The sequence below is a fragment of the Aquarana catesbeiana genome, linkage group LG03 (genome assembly GCF_042186555.1).
Source record: "Aquarana catesbeiana isolate 2022-GZ linkage group LG03, ASM4218655v1, whole genome shotgun sequence".
Taxonomy (NCBI): Eukaryota; Metazoa; Chordata; class Amphibia; order Anura; family Ranidae; genus Aquarana; species Aquarana catesbeiana.
Window position 1 is genome coordinate 528593217 of NC_133326.1, and position 8853 is coordinate 528602069.

The window sequence follows — 8853 nt, forward strand, 5'->3', positions numbered from 1 at the left end:
GGCGCTATTTACATCCGGCGAAATCTAAGTCATGAAATGCTCGTAGCTTCCGGTTTCTTAGGCCATAGAGATGTTTGGAGCCGCTCTGGTCTCTGATCCGCTCTATGGTCAGCTGGCTGAATCACCGGTTGCATTCTCAGGTTCCCTGTTGAGACAGAAGAGCCAGAGAAAAACACGGAAGACAGTGGGGGGGGGGGGGGGGGGGGGGGGGCATTCCCTCCCACTGCTTGTAAAAGCAGTCTAGAGGCGCTAGGATTGCTTTTACATGAAAGTTGACTGGCTGGCTGAAAAGAATGATACCAAGATGATACCTAAACCTGCAGGCATCATTCTGGTATAACCACTCAAAGTTGTGAATTGCGTACCTGAAGACAAAAAAATGGTTAACAATAAAACACAGTAAACAGTAAAGTATAAAAAATTGCATACCTGAAAAGCAAACGTGATAAAACATAACAATAAAACATTGCAGAACAGAATACAGTAAAAAAGAGCAGAACAATAGAGAGAGAACAATAAAACAACAACTATTATTTTTTATTTTATATATTTTTTTTTTTCTTTACACTTTTTTTTGTAACTAACTTTTATAACGGTAACCGGTTCCAGGTTTGGGTCTCTCAAAATGCGATGGCATCTTGGGAGACCCTGTGAAAGTGTGCCTAGTCTGTGTAATGCTGTACCCTACGCTAATACTCAACTAGTGTATGGTAGCGTTCAAAACATTCACCAATGCAAAGACCAGGATTGTCAGGACAGGAGGGACAATAATAACGGGTGTCACGCCTATATCCGCGCTTGCTGCAGGCATGACATCTTTTTTGGGGGGGTTCGTTGGGTAGGGGTACTCGGGAGGACATAAAGAAAATGCCTCTCATGCAGCCGACTGCATTTGGTTGGGGATGTGAATGGGGGAAGTACGGGCGCTGCAGAAGCGGTGGGTTCCCAATTAGGATTGGCGAATGCAGCAGGAAGGGCATTATGGGCATGACGGGCCTGTTTGTCTTCTTCTTGGTGGCAGCGGGACACTACTTGTGCTTGCCACCTCACCAGCTTGAACTGCACTTATGGGACTCGCCACGTCACCAAGTGTTACTGCAGTGCTGGTTTGACTATGACCGGGGTGTACTAGGCCGCTGGTGCTTGCCAGTTCACCAAAATGCTACCAAAAAAACTGTTAGCGATCGCAGGGATCAGGCCTGACTCTGCGAACGCTGCAGTTATGCGTTTAGTGTTTTGTAAGTGACAGTGATCGATCGATACTGCACTTGGATGGGATGGGCTGGGCGGAGGGGCAAAATGCAGGTCCTAGCAGGTATCTGCGCTGATCCCGCTAACACTGCGTTTTTGGGAACCCTAAACTGCTGGGGACGCTAGTATAAATCTGATCGGATCAGATATTGATCTGTTCAGATACTATACCACTAAGGGAGGTGTACGGTGCGTGCGTGGGTGTTAGCGGTACTGTCGCTAACCTGACGCTGCCTGGGGCTGGTGCTTGCCAGTTCACCAAAATGCTACCAAAAAAAACTGTTAGCGATCGCAGGGATCAGGCCTGACTCTGCGAATGCTGCAGTTATGCGTTTAGTGTTTTGTAAGTGACAGTGATCGATTGATACTACACTTGAGTGGGCTGGGCCGGGCGGAGGGGCAAAACGCAGGTGCTAGCAGGTATCTGGGCTGATCCCGCTAACACTGCGTTTTTGGGAACCCTAAACTGCTGGGGACGCTAGTATAGATTGGATCAGATATTGATCCGTACAGATACTATAACACTAAGGGAGGCGTATGCTGCGTGCGTGGGTGTTAGCGGTACTGGCGCTAATCTGACGCTGCCTGGGGCAACGCATATCACCGCCGGGCGATCAGGGGGCTAAACCTTTATTCGGTAATAAACGGCGGGTGCCCTGACACTATAAAAAATAAACTAACTAACCAGCGTCACCCGTAACAGTTATACGGTGATCAGTGGTGTTAACTAGGGGGCAATCAAGGGGTTAAAACCTTTATTAGATAGTATATGGGGGTCCCTGTCGCTATAAAATGCTGACGGCGAACCTAAATATTTACCTCCCTAACTAGCGTCACCAGTGACACTAATACAGCGATCAGAAAAATGATCGCTTAGTGACACTGGCGACGGGGGGTGATCAAGGGGTTAAAACTTTATTAGGGGGGGTTAGGGGGGTACCCTAGACCTAAAGGGGGCTACCACTAACTGCCCTACCACACTAACTGTCACAAACTGACACCAATGCAGTAATCAGAAAAAAAAAACTGCTTGGTGTCAGTGTGACAGGGGGGGGGAGGGGTGATTGGTGGGTAATCGGGGGGGGGGGGAATCGGGGATGTATTGTGTGCCTGGCATGTTCTACTGTGTGTGTATGTGTTGTGCACTCACAGTGAAGTCTTCTCTCCTCGGCGTCGGAACGGAAAATACCGAGCCGAGGAGAGATGACGTCATTTCCTTTGCTGCTGTTTAGCATACAGCAGCAGAGGAAGATTCACATTGGCTGGGAGCGATCGCGAGGGGGGGGGCCACGAATGGATGGTCTCTCCCTCACCTCTCATCGCTCCCTTACAGAAGCCGACCGCCTCGGGCACCGGGGGGGGTCCGATCGGACCCCCCGCTCGTGGGAGGCAGATCACGTACAGGTACGTGATTCTGCCTGCCCGTGCCATACTGCCGACGTATATAGTCGTGAGGCAGTCGGCAAGTGGTTAAAGGCACATTTTTTCAAATGTCATTTTTTTAAATGACTTTTTTTTTTTGCATTTTAGTGTAAATATGAGATCTGAGGTCTTTTTGACCCCAGATCTCATATTTAAGAGGTCCTGTCATACTTTTTTCTATTACAAGGGATATTTACATTCCTTGTAATAGGAATAAAAGTGACACCATTTTTTTTTTTGAAAACAGCGTAAAAATAAATAAAATATTGTAAAATAAATAATTAAAAAAAAAATTTTTAAATCCCCCCGTCCCGACGAGCTCGCGCCCAGAAGCGAATGCATACGCGAGTAGCGCCCGCATATGAAAACGGTGGTCAAACCACACATGTGAGGTATCGCAGCGACCGGTAGAGCAAGAGCAATAATTCTAGCCCTAGACCTTCTCTGTACCGCAAAATATGCAACCTGTAGAATTTTTTAAACGCCGCCTATGGAGATTTTTGAGGGTAAAAGTTTGACGCCATTCCACGAGCAGGCGCAATTTTCAAGCGTGACATGTTGGGTATCAATTTACTTGGCGTAACATTATATTTCACAATATAAAAAAAAATGGGCTAACTTTACTGTTGTCTTATTTTTTTATTCAAAAAAGTGAATTTTTTCCAAAAAAAGTGCACTTTTCAGACCGCTGCGCAAATACGGTGCAAAAAAAAAGTATTGCAACGACCGCCATTTTATTCTCTAGGGTGTTAGAAGAAAAACCATATATAATGTTTGGGGGTTCTAAGTAATTTTCTTGCAAAAAAACCTGTTTTAAACATGTAAACACCTGAAAAATCCAAAACGAGGCTGGTCCTTAACCACTTGACGACCGCCTCACGCCGATTTACGTCGGCAAGGTGGCACGGACAGGCAAAATCACGTACATATACGTGATTTGCCTTCCGCGGGTGGGGGGTCCGATCGGACCCCCCCCGGTGCCCGAGGCGGTCGTCTTTTGTCCCATGGCGATCGGAGATGAGGGGGAGGCCATCCGTTCGTGGCCCCCCCCTCGCGATCGCCGCCGGCCAATCACATCATTCCTTTGCTGCTGTATGCTAAACAGCAGCAAAGGAAATGATGTCATCTCTCCTCGGCTCGGTAATTTCCGTTCCGGCCCGAGGAGAGAAGACAGGTATGTGAGTGCACAACACTACACACACACAGTAGAACATGCCAGGCACACAAAACACCCCGATCCCCCCCCCGATCGCCCCCCGATCCCCCCCCAATCACCCCCCCCCCCCGTCACAAACTGACACCAGCAGTTTTTTTTTTTTTTTCTGATTACTGCATTGGTGTCAGTTTGTGACAGTTACAGTGTTGGGACAGTTAGTATTACCCACCCTGTAGGTCTAGGATACCCCCCTAACCCCCCCTAATAAAGTTTTAACCCCTTGATCACCCCCTGTCACCAGTGTCGCTAAGCGATCATTTTTCTGATCGCTGTATTAGTGTCGCTGGTGACGCTAGTTAGGGACCTAAATATTTAGGTTCGCCGTCAGCGTTTTATAGCGACAGGGACCCCCATATACTACCGAATAAATGTTTTAACCCCTTGATGGCCCCCTAGTTAACCCTTTCACCACTGATCACCGTATAACTGTTACGGGTGACGCTGGTTAGTTTGTTTATTTTTTATAGTGTCAGGGCACCCGCCGTTTATTACCAAATAAAGGTTTAGCCCCCTGATCGCCCGGCGGTGATATGCGTCGCCCCAGGCAGCGTCAGATTAGCGCCAGTACCGCTAACACCCACGCACGCAGCATACGCCTCCCTTAGTGGTATAGTATCTGATCGGATCAATATCTGATCCGATCAGATCTATACTAGCGTCCCCAGCAGTTTAGGGTTCCCAAAAACACAGTGTTAGCGGGATCAGCCCAGATACCTGCTAGCACCTGCGTTTTGCCCCTCCGCCCGGCCCAGCCCAAGTGCAGTATCGATCACTGACACTTACAAAACACTAAACGCATAACTCTCTTATTATCATTTTCCTTTCTTTCCTGTTTGCACCCACACCTATTATGTCATGGATTTCTTTACGAGAGCGATATCATACTATTTATACCCTTATATTACTCTAGAAGATACATACATATATATAATTTTTATTACAGTTGTCATGACATATGTGGCCTCTGGGACATCCTAGGATATACAACATTCCTTTTCTTCCTTTTCCTCGCCATGTCTGCCTCCTACTGGACCCCCGCTCGGCTTACTGCGGGCTACGCACCTTCAGCTCCCGGTTGGAGTACCTTCCGCTGTTGCCTTTGTAGATCAGTCCTATGGACCCATTGACCATAATGCAAGTATGGGGTATTTCCTTTAGGCCATGTACTTCTTCTTTGACCATTATCATTATTGAATGTTATATCTTATTGATACCTATTATTTTGTAGATATCCTGCATATACACCAACTCCTGAAGAAGCGAGCAGAGCTCGCGAAACGCGTCGAGTACTAAGTTGTATATGTATACTATGTATTTTTATACTGTAATCAATATGTCAATGGTCTAATCATGCCCTATGATGTTTTTATGCTCATTATAAATTATGTTTTTGGAACTTCAATAAATCTTTATACTACTCATCATGACCTATATGACCAACTCATTTAAAGTCCCATGGGCGAATTTTCTCTTGTTTTGAATGTTTAATAGGGATGGAGTTGTGTTATATTAAGAGGCAGCATCCAGACCGCCCTCTTTTTCTAAACGCATAACTGCAGCGTTCGCAGAGTCAGGCCTGATCCCTGCGATCGCTAACAGTTTTTTTGGTAGTATTTTGGTGAACTGGCAAGCACCAGCCCCAAGCAGCGTCAGATTAGCGCCAGTACCGCTAACACCCACGCACGCACCGTACAGCTCCCTTAGTGGTATAGTATCTGAACGGATCAATATCTGATCCGATCAGATCTATACTAGCGTCCCCAGCAGTTTAGGGTTCCCAAAAACGCAGTGTTAGCGGGATCAGCCCAGATACCTGCTAGCACCTGCGTTTTGCCCCTCCGCCCGGCCCAGCCCACCCAAGTGCAGTATCGATCGATCACTGACACTTACAAAACACTAAATGCATAACTGCAGCGTTCGCAGAGTCAGGCCTGATCCCTGCGATCGCTAACAGTTTTTTTGGTAGTATTTTGGTGAACTGGCAAGCACCAGCCCCAAGCAGCGTCAGATTAGCGCCAGTACCGCTAACACCCACGCACGCACCGTACACCTCCCTTAGTGGTATAGTATCTGAACGGATCAATATCTGATCCGATCAGATCTATACTGGCGTCCCCAGCAGTTTAGGGTTCCCAAAAACGCAGTGTTAGCGGGATCAGCCCAGTTACCTGCTAGCACCTGCATTTTGCCCCTCCGCCCGGCCCAGCCCACCCAAGTGCAGTATCGATCGATCACTGTCACTTACAAAACACTTAACGCATAACTGCAGCATGTTTTTTTTTTCACTGTGATCCCTGCGATCGCTAACAGTTTTTTTGGTAGCTTTTTATTGAACTGGCAAGCGCCAGCGGCCTAGTACACCCCGGTCGTAGTCAAACCAGCACTGCAGTAACACTTGGTGACGTGGCGAGTCCCATAAGTGCAGTTCAAACTGGTGAGGTGGCAAGCACAAGTAGTGTCCCGCTGCCACCAAAAAGACAAACACAGGCCCGTCGTGCCCATAGTGCCCTTCCTGCTGCATTCGCCAATCCTAACTGGGGAACCCACCGCTTCTGCAGCGCCCGTACTTCCCCCATTCACATCCCCAACCAAATGCAGTCGGCTGCGTGAGAGGCATTTTCTTTTTGTCCTCCCGAGTACCCCTACCCAACGAACCCCCCAAAAAAGATGTCGTGTCTGCAGCAAGCGCGAATATAGGCGTGACACCCGCTATTATTGTCCCTCCTGTCCTGACAATCCTGGTCTTTGCATTGGTGAATGTTTTGAACGCTACCATTCATTAGTTGAGTATTAGCGTAGGGTACAGCATTCCACAGACTAGGCACACTTTCACAGGGTCTCCCAAGATGCCATCGCATTTTGAGAGACCCGAACCTGGAACCGGTTACCGTTATAAAAGTTAGTTACAAAAACAGTGTAAAAAAAAAAAATATATATATATAAAATAAAAAAAAATAGTTGTCGTTTTATTGTTCTCTCTCTCTCTATTCTCACTCTCTTGTTCTGCTCTTTTTTTACTGTATTCTATTCTGCAATGTTTTATTGTTATTATGTTTTATCATGTTTGCTTTTCAGGTATGCAATTTTTTATACTTTACCGTTTACTGTGCTTTATTGTTAACCATTTTTTTGTCTTCAGGTACGCCATTCACGACTTTGAATGGTTATACCAGAATGATGCCTGCAGGTTTAGCTATCATCTTGGTATCATTCTTTTCAGCCAGCGGTCGGCTTTCATGTAAAAGCAATCCTAGTGGCTAATTAGCCTCTAGACTGCTTTTACAAGCCGTGGGAGGGAATGCCCCCCCCCCCCCCCCCCACCGTCTTCCGTGTTTTTCTCTGGCTCTCCTGTCTCAACAGGGAACCTGAGAATGCAGCCGGTGATTCAGCCAGCTGACCATAGAGCTGATCAGAGACCAGAGTGGCTCCAAACATCTCTATGGCCTAAGAAACCGGAAGCTACGAGCATTTTATGACTTAGATTTCGCCGGATGTAAATAGCGCCATTGGGAAATTGGGGAAGCATTTTATCACACCGATCTTGGTGTCATCAGATGCTTTGAGGGCAGAGGAGAGATCTAGGGTCTAATAGACCCCAATTTTTTCAAAAAAGAGTACCTGTCACTACCTATTGCTATCATAGGGGATATTTACATTCCCCGAGATAACAATAAAAATGATTAAAAAAAAAAAAAATGAAAGGAACAGTTTAAAAATAAGATAAAAAAGCAAAAAAAATAATAAAGAAAAAAAAAAAAAAAGAAAAAAAGCACCCGTCGCCCCCTGCTCTCGTGCTAAGGCGAACGCAAGCGGCGGTCTGTCGTCAAATGTAAACAGCAATTGCACCATGCATGTGAGGTATCGCCGCGAAGGTCAGATCGAGGGCAGTAATTTTTGCAGTAGACCTCCTCTGTAAATCTAAAGTGGTAACCTGTAAAGGCTTTTAAAGGCTTTTAAAAATGTATTTATTTTGTTGCCACTGCACGTTTGTGCGCAATTTTAAAGCATGTCATGTTTGGTATCCATGTACTCGGCCTAAGATCATCTTTTTTATTTCATCAAACATTTGGGCAATATAGTGTGTTTTAGTGCATTAAAATTTAAAAAAGTGTGTTTTTTCCCCAAAAAATGCGTTTGAAAAATCGCTGCGCAAATACTGTGTGAAAAAAAAAATGAAACACCCACCATTTTAATCTGTAGGGCATTTGCTTTAAAAAAATATATAATGTTTGGGGGTTCAAAGTAATTTTTTTGCAAAAAAAATAACTTTTTCATGTAAACAATGAGTGTCAGAAAGGGCTTTGTCTTCAAGTGGTTAGAAGAGTTGGTGATGTGTGACATAAGCTTCTAAATGTTGTGCATAAAATGCCAGGACAGTTCAAAACCCCTCCAAATGACCCCATTTTGGAAAGTAGACACCCCAAGCTATTTGCTGAGAGGCATGTCGAGTCCATGGAATATTTTATATTGCGACACAAGTTGCGGGAAAGAGACAAATTTTTTTTTTTTTTTTTCACAAAGTTGTCACTAAATGATATATTGCTCAAACATGCCATGGAAATATGTGAAATTACACCCCAAAATACATTCTGCTGCTTCTCCTGAGTACGGGGATACCACATGTGTGAGACTTTTTGGGAGCCTAGCCGCGTACGGGACCCCGAAAACCAAGCACCGCCTTCAGGCTTTCTAAGGGCGTGAATTTTTTATTTCACTCTTCACTGCCTATCACGGTTTCAGAGGCCATGGAAAGCCCAGGTGGCACAAAACCCCCCCAAATGACCCTATTTTGGAAAGTAGACACCCCAAGCTATTTGCTGAGAGGTATAGTGAGTATTTTGCAGACCTCACTTTTTGTCACAAAGTTTTGAAAATTGAAAAAAGAAAAAAAAAAAAGTTTTTTCTTGTCTTTCTTCATTTTCAAAAACAAATGAGAGCTGCAAAATACTCACCATGCCTCTCAG